General features: G+C 49.3%; 1 pseudogene; it reads right to left on the bottom strand.

Annotated features, from left to right (window-relative positions):
* Positions 1-1,184: 1,184 nt before the first annotated feature.
* Positions 1,185-2,809, bottom strand: LOC141478225 (uncharacterized; annotated as a pseudogene).
* Positions 2,810-8,999: the final 6,190 nt, after the last annotated feature.

Raw genomic sequence — 8,999 nt, 5'->3', positions numbered from 1 at the left:
GATCCGTGGGATATACAGGGCCAAGTGCCTGGTGATTCGCTGCTTCATGTATTAAAAGCTGCAAAGCTTCTTCACGAATGGGGTCCAGTCCCAAGACACACCTGTTCTCAGTAAGTCATACAAAGGTCTGGCAATGATAGAAAAGTCTGGGATATGTTTTCTCCAAAACACGAGCAATCCCAACACATGCTGCAACTCTTTCTTTGATCCGGGCATTTTTCCCTGGTCTAGCGTGGTAAGAGTATCTTTAGGAATGCAGGTCATTCCTCCTTTCCACAAGATTCCTAAGAATTTAACCTCGTTGGAGGGGGCTTGAACCTTTTCAGGTGGAATCTTTAGTCCTAAGCTCTCCAAATGGACAATAATGTCATTTTGTGTTTTTTGAGCCTTTTCTGTCTGATTTCCTCCTATTAGCACATCATCGATGTATTGGTAAATTCTGACTCCTTCTTCTAGCGGGATCAGTTCAAGTTCTTTTGCTAAAGCATGGTGGGCTAATGCGGGAGAATGCTTGTACCCTCGAAACGATCCTGGTCCTCAGGTTGCAGAGGGACCATTGAAAACATATCCTTAACATCGATAGTTGCCATAACAGGGTGAGCTCGCTCCTGGGTAGTAGCTGTGAGGTCAGCTGGTTTTGGCACTGCAGCTGTTAATGGACCAGTATTTGCATTTACTCTTGGATAATCTACAGTCAATCTCCATTTGCCATTTGGCTTTCGGACTGGCCGTACCGGGGAATTAAAAGGAGAGTGAGTAGGACCGACAGCTCCTTGTTCCCTTAAGTCCTCTAACAGTGGGGCTATTCCCTCTCGTGCCCCGAGGGGTTTGATGTTTGTTATTTTCAAGGGGGGAAGTGGGGGTGCGGTTTGTAAAAGTCGCACCTCCACTGCACCAAAAGACCAGCTCCCTCCCCCTGTGTCCGTCCACTTTCTATCTTTCAAGACACCCAGCCCTAAGAGGTTAAGTGGGAATGGTCCGACAACCATTGGTGTTAAAACGGTTGTTTCCTCTCCCGGCAGTGTCCAGTTAACTGTGGCTAATGATTGTGCTTGTACATTGCCGACCGCATCAGCTACAACAACCCTCGCTTCCGTACTGAAATGCCACTACGGGACGCATCCTCAGTTCTCAAGGCTGAAATTCGAGCTCCAGTATCTACCAAAAATGTAATTGGGATTTTCTTAGGTCCTACAAAACAGGTAATCATAACATCTCCTCGCTGGTTCATAGGGAGCTGTCTGATACGTAGCCAGGCCCCTCCGCTCCTCCGCCCGCTGTTGAGAAGCGGAGCAGTGAGTTTCCCGCAGATTCCTGCTGGAGAGATCGAAAGCGGGGGGGCAGCGGAGACTCGGGGTAGAATTGCCCAGCGTCTTTGTCCAGCTTGAAGTTAAATTTTGGGGAGCCACAGGTTTCTCGGGCCACTCCTTAACCAGTTTTTCTAGCGTGTCAGTTGGTAACCCATCCATCAGATCTCGGGGAGTACCTTTCTGCCATCCCATAGTCCACAAGGTATTTCGCCTCTTGGATATCTCCCTCCCGCCACTGACCCATTGTTTTTTCTCTGGCTCTGGCAGCCGGAGGGGTTTCTAGCTCTGTCTGTCTTAACCCTTTCGAGTCTGGTTTGGCAGAGGGGACACTAACAGGACCATATTTTCACCCGTAGTTAATTAATTCTTGGGCAACTTCTCCCCATGTCCACGCCCTCCGGTTTGGATCTCTGTGATCGGGGGGTGCTCTTTCTTCCCCTTCCTCTGCTGCAGCTGCCTCACCTCGGCACGCTGCCCTAATGGTTCCTCGCAGCTGTGTACCGATTGGTTTCAAAGAGCCAGGGAGTCCTCTTATCGGCGGTGCCGTTCATTCGGGGTCTACTGGCAGCATCACGGGGGATTCTCGTTGGAGTCTAAGCTCATGGTTGGACATCATTTGCAGGCAAACCCCTTTTTGCACACTTTCCACTATCTGATCGACCGACCCGGAGATAGCAAGGGGGTCTCCTCCTTCTGAAGGACTGAGACCTCCAGCCCAATAGGCTGCTTTTTGAGTTAGGGACCAGGGAGCCCGGTGGTGGCCAGTAGTTAAGAACATTCCAGGGGCCCAATATCCTTCAGCTTCCTTCTCACTTAACAGTACCTGATCTCCACCCGATGAGGACACTCTCCACACATACTCTGTCTCTGACTCCCTGGGAGCACGGCTAAATTCTTTCTTTAGTTTAGCTAATTCCACAGCGGAGTAAGGCATTTCCTTAATGGTAAGTTGAGGGGCAGCATTTTGACCATCGTCAAACTCATACTCCACTTTGACAAGAGGCCTGGAGCGAACAAGGAGGGGCTTTCCCCTCGTCCAATTTAGCTTTCGCTTCGCCTAATTCTGTGCTGGGGTATAAGGGATCTCTTCTGCTCCCGTCCGCAAGGAGTTGTTCTTTAAGGGCGGACTGCAAACAACTCGCCTGAGCTCGCTCTTGATCTCACTGCCCCTTTAACTCCTCCACTCCTCCTTGCAAAGATGATTGTACCAGAGTCTGCAGAGACTATACAATTTGAGACTCGGCGCCGCGTCGCTGATCCCGAGCTTCTACGGCAGCAACTGAACTAGCACCCAGAACGGCGCATAGAATAGATTGCCCTTTTCCAAAGCAAAGTCTGGCATCCCTTTGTAAGGCGCTGATTCGATCGGAAACACTCTGCAGATTATGCCAATTATCTCGTGCCCAATCACTACCCGGTACTGAAGGGCGCGCATTATGTTTTTCCAAAAGATCAGACAAAACTTCTCGCCCCGAAGGGGGTGAGAGGCTCTCACTCATATTTACTCAACAACAACAAAAAAAATCAAAACTCAAATCTGGTTTTCAACAACAAAGGTCGGGGGCAGTCACTCGGAGAGGTCGCACATAGCACACTAAACAATTCAACACAGATTCCCACCCCCTTACGTCTCCGAGAGGCACACACGTATGTTCACAGACCACTAACAGTCAATAAACAAATCCAAAAATAAACTCCTACTGTTCACAAAAACTTCAGCACTTCTCCAATACACACAATAAGCAAATAGTAAAAACAGCACTCCCAGTCCCCAGAATCCTATCCCATCTTCGCCACCAGTAATATGTTAGGTCCCGGTCTGATTTTTTTGTCCGGGAGGGGGTTCAAAATGATTCCGGGGGCGCGATTGAGACACAAATGAGGTCTGATGCTCTTTACTGTAGTTTTATTTTTGGTACCTAAAAAATGATGCCAAATGGCAATAGAGAAAAGGCAGAGGGAGAGGAAAGGAGGAAAGGAGAAGCAGAATTTGGGAGAGCTGCAAGACAAGAAATAGTCTATCACCACCACGATGGTGGGTCCACAGGACGGCTCGATGATCCTCCGGAGTCACCGGCGTCGCATTGATCCGCGATTCTCAGGCCTTGGCAAGGGTGAGGGTGGGTGGTGGGGAGGGGTCCCCCATTGCAGTGGGGCACAACGGTCATTTATAGTCCCTGTCGACCCATAGCAGGGCCCATCGATGTGACAGTCACCTGTGCTCATCCCATCGGTGTCCCACACAGTCACTGCACGAGCCCCCCCTCGCCTCTGCTAAACGAGAAGGCAAAATCTGGAAAAACCGTGCAGTTGCATTGCAGATCAAAACCGACCAAAAAGTAGAATCATAGAATCACCCAGGTTGGAAGGGACCTTCAAGGTCATCTAGTCCAACCATCAACCTAACTCTGACAAAAAAAACCACCACTAAACCATGTCCCCCAGCACCATGTCAACCCGTCTTTTGAACACCTCCAGGGATGGTGCCTCAGCCCCTTCCCTGGGCAGCCCATTCCAAGGCTTGATAACCCTTTCAGTGTCAAAATTTTTCCTAATGTCCAGTCTGAACCTCCCCTGGGGCAACTTGAGGCCGTTTCCTCTTGTCCCATCGCCTGTGACTTGGGAGCAGAGACCGAACCCCCCCGGCTACACCCGCCTTTCAGGGAGCTGTAGAGAGCGAGAAGGTCTCCCCTCAGCCTCCTTTTCTCCAGGCTGAACGCCCCCAGCTCCCTCAGCCGCTCCTCACAGGACTTGTTCTCCAGACCCCTCACCAGCTCCGTTGCCCTTCTCTGGACCCGCTCCAGCCCCTCAATGTCTTTTTTGTGGTAGGGGACCCAAAACCGGACACAGCCCTCGAGGTGGGGCCTCACCAGTGCCGATCTCAGAAGAATTTGGGCAAGGCAAGGAAGGAAAACATTCTGTTTCTCTGGGGCGATGGGAGCATCGGGGTGACATCCGAGGCATCCTTCTTGTGGGCAGCGACAGGCCAGCCCTGGTCTCTGCGGTTCAGTGTCACCATCTGCAGTGACTTCACCGAGTGCCAGCATGGAGCTTGGTGTGAAGAGGTTCTACCTCGGGTACAGAAGCAGCAGAGGACATGTTTTTCCACTGAAAACATCTTGCTGAACCTGAAATCAATTAGGAACGTGGGGCATTTTTTTGGTTTGTTCTGTCTATAGCCCGGGATAAAAAATTTGTGGACGTTTAGAAAGCTGTTATTTTGGTGTGAATAATTATCCAAAGCTCTTTATCTACCTCCCAGCGCCACTGAGAATTGTTCTTACGCATAATGTTTTCTGGTTGCAGGGAAACTTGGAGCCCTTATGTGATAACGGGGAAGTTGAATTATTCCTTCAATCTTTGTTTTGTAAAACAAAACCGAATCGGGTTTTTTCATGTAACAAACCTACAGCTTCTCAAAACACTGCAATCTGTGGTTGTACAGCCGCAGGTTCAAAGCCAAAGAATCTCAGTTTAGAATTGTAGTTACATAAATTTGGAGAGGAATGCTTCAGTAATTGAGTTTCAGTGTATGAATTCTTAAGTAATACTTCGGAAAGTGAATTTGTGAGTTTACCCCATCCTAAAGAACCCAAAGCTGACAAATTAAAACCGAGCAAGCTGCAGGAGAACAGAATCTGGTGCCCTTCCTTCATAGCTAAAATAAACTTTCATCTTTTTCTTTTGTAAGCTGATGACATGCAATCGCCTTCACTCCTCATTTCTGTGGGTCTTACAGGAAAGTCGTTTATGGCCCTGAACTCCAGCTTATCTATTTTGTGGCAATTTGTACACATGTAATTCTGGGTCAAAGTTGCTGTTTAACTGAATTAGCTTTTCCCACACCTAGTGAGTTTGATAACTTTTCTAGACTGAGATTCTGACTCTTCTTGATTAGGAAATGAAAGCTGAAACAAGACATACTGTATAGTCTCACAGGAGTCCTTTAGAGCCTCCGGGATCGTGAGGGCTTCATTGAACATGACGAATCAGAATTAGGTCTTTCTTGATAAGCTCCGCCAGAATACTTGGAGTAGATTGCTTCTTGATGCCCTCCCGACCCCAGGAACATTACCTTTGTATATTAAAACATTCTGAAAAACAAGGCACACGGGATACATATGTCACAGACTTTATTAAAACTATCCGTAACGGCTCTTCTCTGGACCGGTCTCCGAGGAGCTGATTGGGAACCTCCCTCTTACAAGTCCCTTACAAGCACAGGGAACTGTTGTCTTCCTGGGGGTGTTGGTGGACAGCCGGCTGAACATGAGCCAGAAGTGTGCCCAGGTGGCCAAGAAGGCCAACGGCATCCTGGCCTGTCTCAGGAACAGCGTGGCCAGCAGGAGCAGGGCAGCGATGGTGCCTCTGTCCTGGGCACTGGTGAGGCCTCACCTCGAGGGCTGTGTTCAGTTCTGGGCCCCTCACTCCAGGAAGGACATTGAGCTGCTGGAGCGTGGCCAGAGGAGAGCCACCAAGCTGGTGAGGGGTCTGGAGAACAAGTCACACGAGGAGAGGCTGAGGGAACTGGGCATGTTTAGTTTGGAGAAGAGGAGGCTGAGGGGAGACCTCATTGATCTCTACAGCTCCCTGAAAGGAGGGTGTAGAGAGGTGGGTGTTGGCCTCTTCTCCCAAGGGAATAATGACAGGAGCAGAGGAGATGGTCTGAAGTTGGTGGCAGGCCCCCCCCCCAGGCCCCCCGCCAAGACACTCGGAACCCCCCCAGTCCTCCTACAGCCCCCCCAGCCCCCCCAGGGTTAAACAGGGTAGAGTTTTGAGAACCAAGGACACAAATCCTTTGTTATGGGTACACCGGCGATAGAAGTCCTGCGGCGAGCGGGCTTTGAGGCATCTTATCGATCTGTCGGGCTCTTACATCCACCCCGTGGCTCGAAGGTCCCCGAGGAGTTCTTCAGGACCCGTGGTGGGTGAGGAGGGGGGAGGGAAAGAGGGAGAATTAGGCAGGAGTTTACACAATATTTAGGGGCAAAGAAACAGGTTCTGGGACGGCCCGTACACACTTCACGCCGTTAGGGGAGACAGTAGGTACAAACTCCGTATTTTGTACCGCACTTTGAATCCATCGTATTAAACACGGAATTATACACGGTAAGAAGAAAAGCATTGCAGTTCCACACAGCAAGTAGAACAGAATTCGTTTGACCCATGGACCTCCTAGAAGCCAGGAAAAGGGATCAATTTCCCGGTCTTTCCAGGTTTGGACAGGGACGTGGGCTAACTTTCTTATCCCAGAGGTTATTTGTTTGACAATCTGGCCGTTATCATCAATTTTTAAGCAACAATTTGAGTCATTCAATTTACCACAAACACCTCCTCCTTCAGCCAGCAGGTGGTCGAGAACCACGTGGTGTTGCAAAATTGGGGTTTGCATTTGCGTGGCCTGGCCCCCCAACAGATCTGGGGCGCGAGCAGTTTCGTTAGTAACGATTCCTAAAACAGCTTGAAGGTGAATTATGCGGTTTAGGTTATAGATGGGTTCTCGAGCACCGCTAATTAACTCAGTAGGATTCCAGGTGGCTGGCCCGTGATGTTCAATGGTTTGTTGCAGGGGACCAGCCATCTTTTCCCCATTTTTGGCTACTTCCAGGTGTCAGACTGGTGTCAATAGATCGCTTATTCCGTGTGAGATCATCGTACAGCTTAACACTTAGATCATTACCACCGCTTTCGGGAAGGAGGACAAACAAAGGGTGGATTCCTCCAACGTAACCTGTTCCTGTCCAATTTGCTGGTGGCATTTCGTGTGCATGGTGTCCACAGATCCAATAGTGGCCTTGCGGTGCTCTGGTGCCATTTTCAAATAGACCAGTGGGAGTCTAGGGCACCTGAAAAATAGGTCGAATTACTCAATCCTAAAGGGGTATGGAATGCCAAATTTTGCCATGGACTGGAATGGTGGGCTCTATCTATAACACTGCAACACCAAGCACCCGTGCTATTCCTCCAGTTACAACTTATGTTTTTTTCTGGTGTATACCAACAGTCTGTGTGGACAGTTATATTTACCGGAGACCAGAAGCCAGAAAACAGCTTCACGTGCCCCGATTCATTCACCCAAACCTATCGAGGACCTTTGGCAGTGAAGTTAAATTGCTTTCGGATACCACAAAAAGATCATTAGGGGGAGACGCGTGATTCCCACGTGTGAAGGTCCAATTACAAGTGCTGATCCCTACAAAGGTACCACCTGGTTGAGTGCGGCTCAGACAGTATTGGCCTCGAGCTGGGTATCGGATTGGCCAAGGAGATGGTGAGCTTTCTTCTTCCCAACAGATGTCCCTTTTTTCTTCGCTGTAATTGCTCACTAGCCATTAGGGGAAACAGGGACCGAGGTCCACGGCCAGGTCGCTGAACCAAGTGGTCCTCCGCACACCCAACAATTAGTGAGGTTGAATGCCCGGGCTACAGAGGTCCCTAACGTCACAAACTCATTTTTCTATTCAGTAACATCTATGAGACTACAGCTTCCCCAAGAGCTAAGGGTAAAGAGTTGCCCAAAACAGTTTCTGTGATGATACACAATACATCCTAAAAGCATAAGCGAAACAAAGCAATTGTACCAATACGATGCAAAGGATTAAAGCATTAAAGCCTACATATATCTTCAGTACAGCTTGCAGTAGAGTCTTTGGTTTTTGGTGGACTGTTCCTGGAAAGACAAGATGAAAGAAAAGCCATCCTCGGTTCAAAACGGGAAGCGGGATTACAGATACTAAAAAGATGGGACGGTCCATCTAGTATTAATTTTGTATTCTTTGTCTAGGGCATCTTTTGCAATCCAGGTATATTTGTTAAGGGGTGTACCCAATGCTAGGGGAACTGCTCCTATCGTAGGTAGTTCCACCAGGACTGGTTGTCCAGGGTAATGCGAGGGTTTACTGGGGTGGTCTGGGCCAGGAGCTGTTGGGACTATGGTAGGAGCTTGTGGGCTAAAGGCTGTAATTTTGGGGCATCCATTCACCCCCCACCGGCTGTTACCGTGGGCAACAGCTTCCGAAAGGCTGTTTGTCCCACTCTGATTCATGGGGTTTGAGGAGGCCATTAGTACGTTCCACTGTTCCATTAGCCTGAGGATAGTACGGAGTGTGAAATACCCATTGAATTCCTTTCTCTTTGGCCCAGTCCTGAACAATTTTAGCTGTAAAGTGAGAGCCATTGTCCGACTGAATTGCCTGAGGCTTAGGAAGGGTACTAAGCCACAGTTGCAAGGCTTTAACAGCGTTCTCTCCTGTGGCACGGGGAAAAGCCTCGGCTTGCACTAGGCCTGATGTTATTTCTACCCCTACTCGTACATAATATTTTCCATTAGATCTTGGGAATGGACCCATGTGATCTATTTGCCAGGCACCCCACAGTCCTTCACCCGTTCGAATACGTAGTGGGTCTTCCCTAAGAGGATGTTTTCCTAATGGCGCGCGGCATCGGCCACGAGCTGGAATACAAGTCTGACAATTTCCTCGGGTGACTGGCCAACCTCTTGTTTGAGCTTCTCCATGCAGATCTTTTGCCCCAGTGTGCCCCCTTTTCACATGTAACCATTCCAAAAGTCGTTCCCAATTCTCCCCTATTGGTTCATTTTGCGAGGGGGCAAGTCGGGCCATCTCATCGGCTTCATTGTTCCATCGGCTAGCCGGAGTTTCGTGGGTCTGGTGGGAGGCAATCCATGCC

The sequence above is a fragment of the Numenius arquata genome, unplaced genomic scaffold (assembly GCF_964106895.1).
Source record: "Numenius arquata unplaced genomic scaffold, bNumArq3.hap1.1 HAP1_SCAFFOLD_1150, whole genome shotgun sequence".
NCBI lineage: Eukaryota > Metazoa > Chordata > Aves > Charadriiformes > Scolopacidae > Numenius > Numenius arquata.
This window is presented reverse-complemented; position numbering and strand designations above follow the sequence as displayed.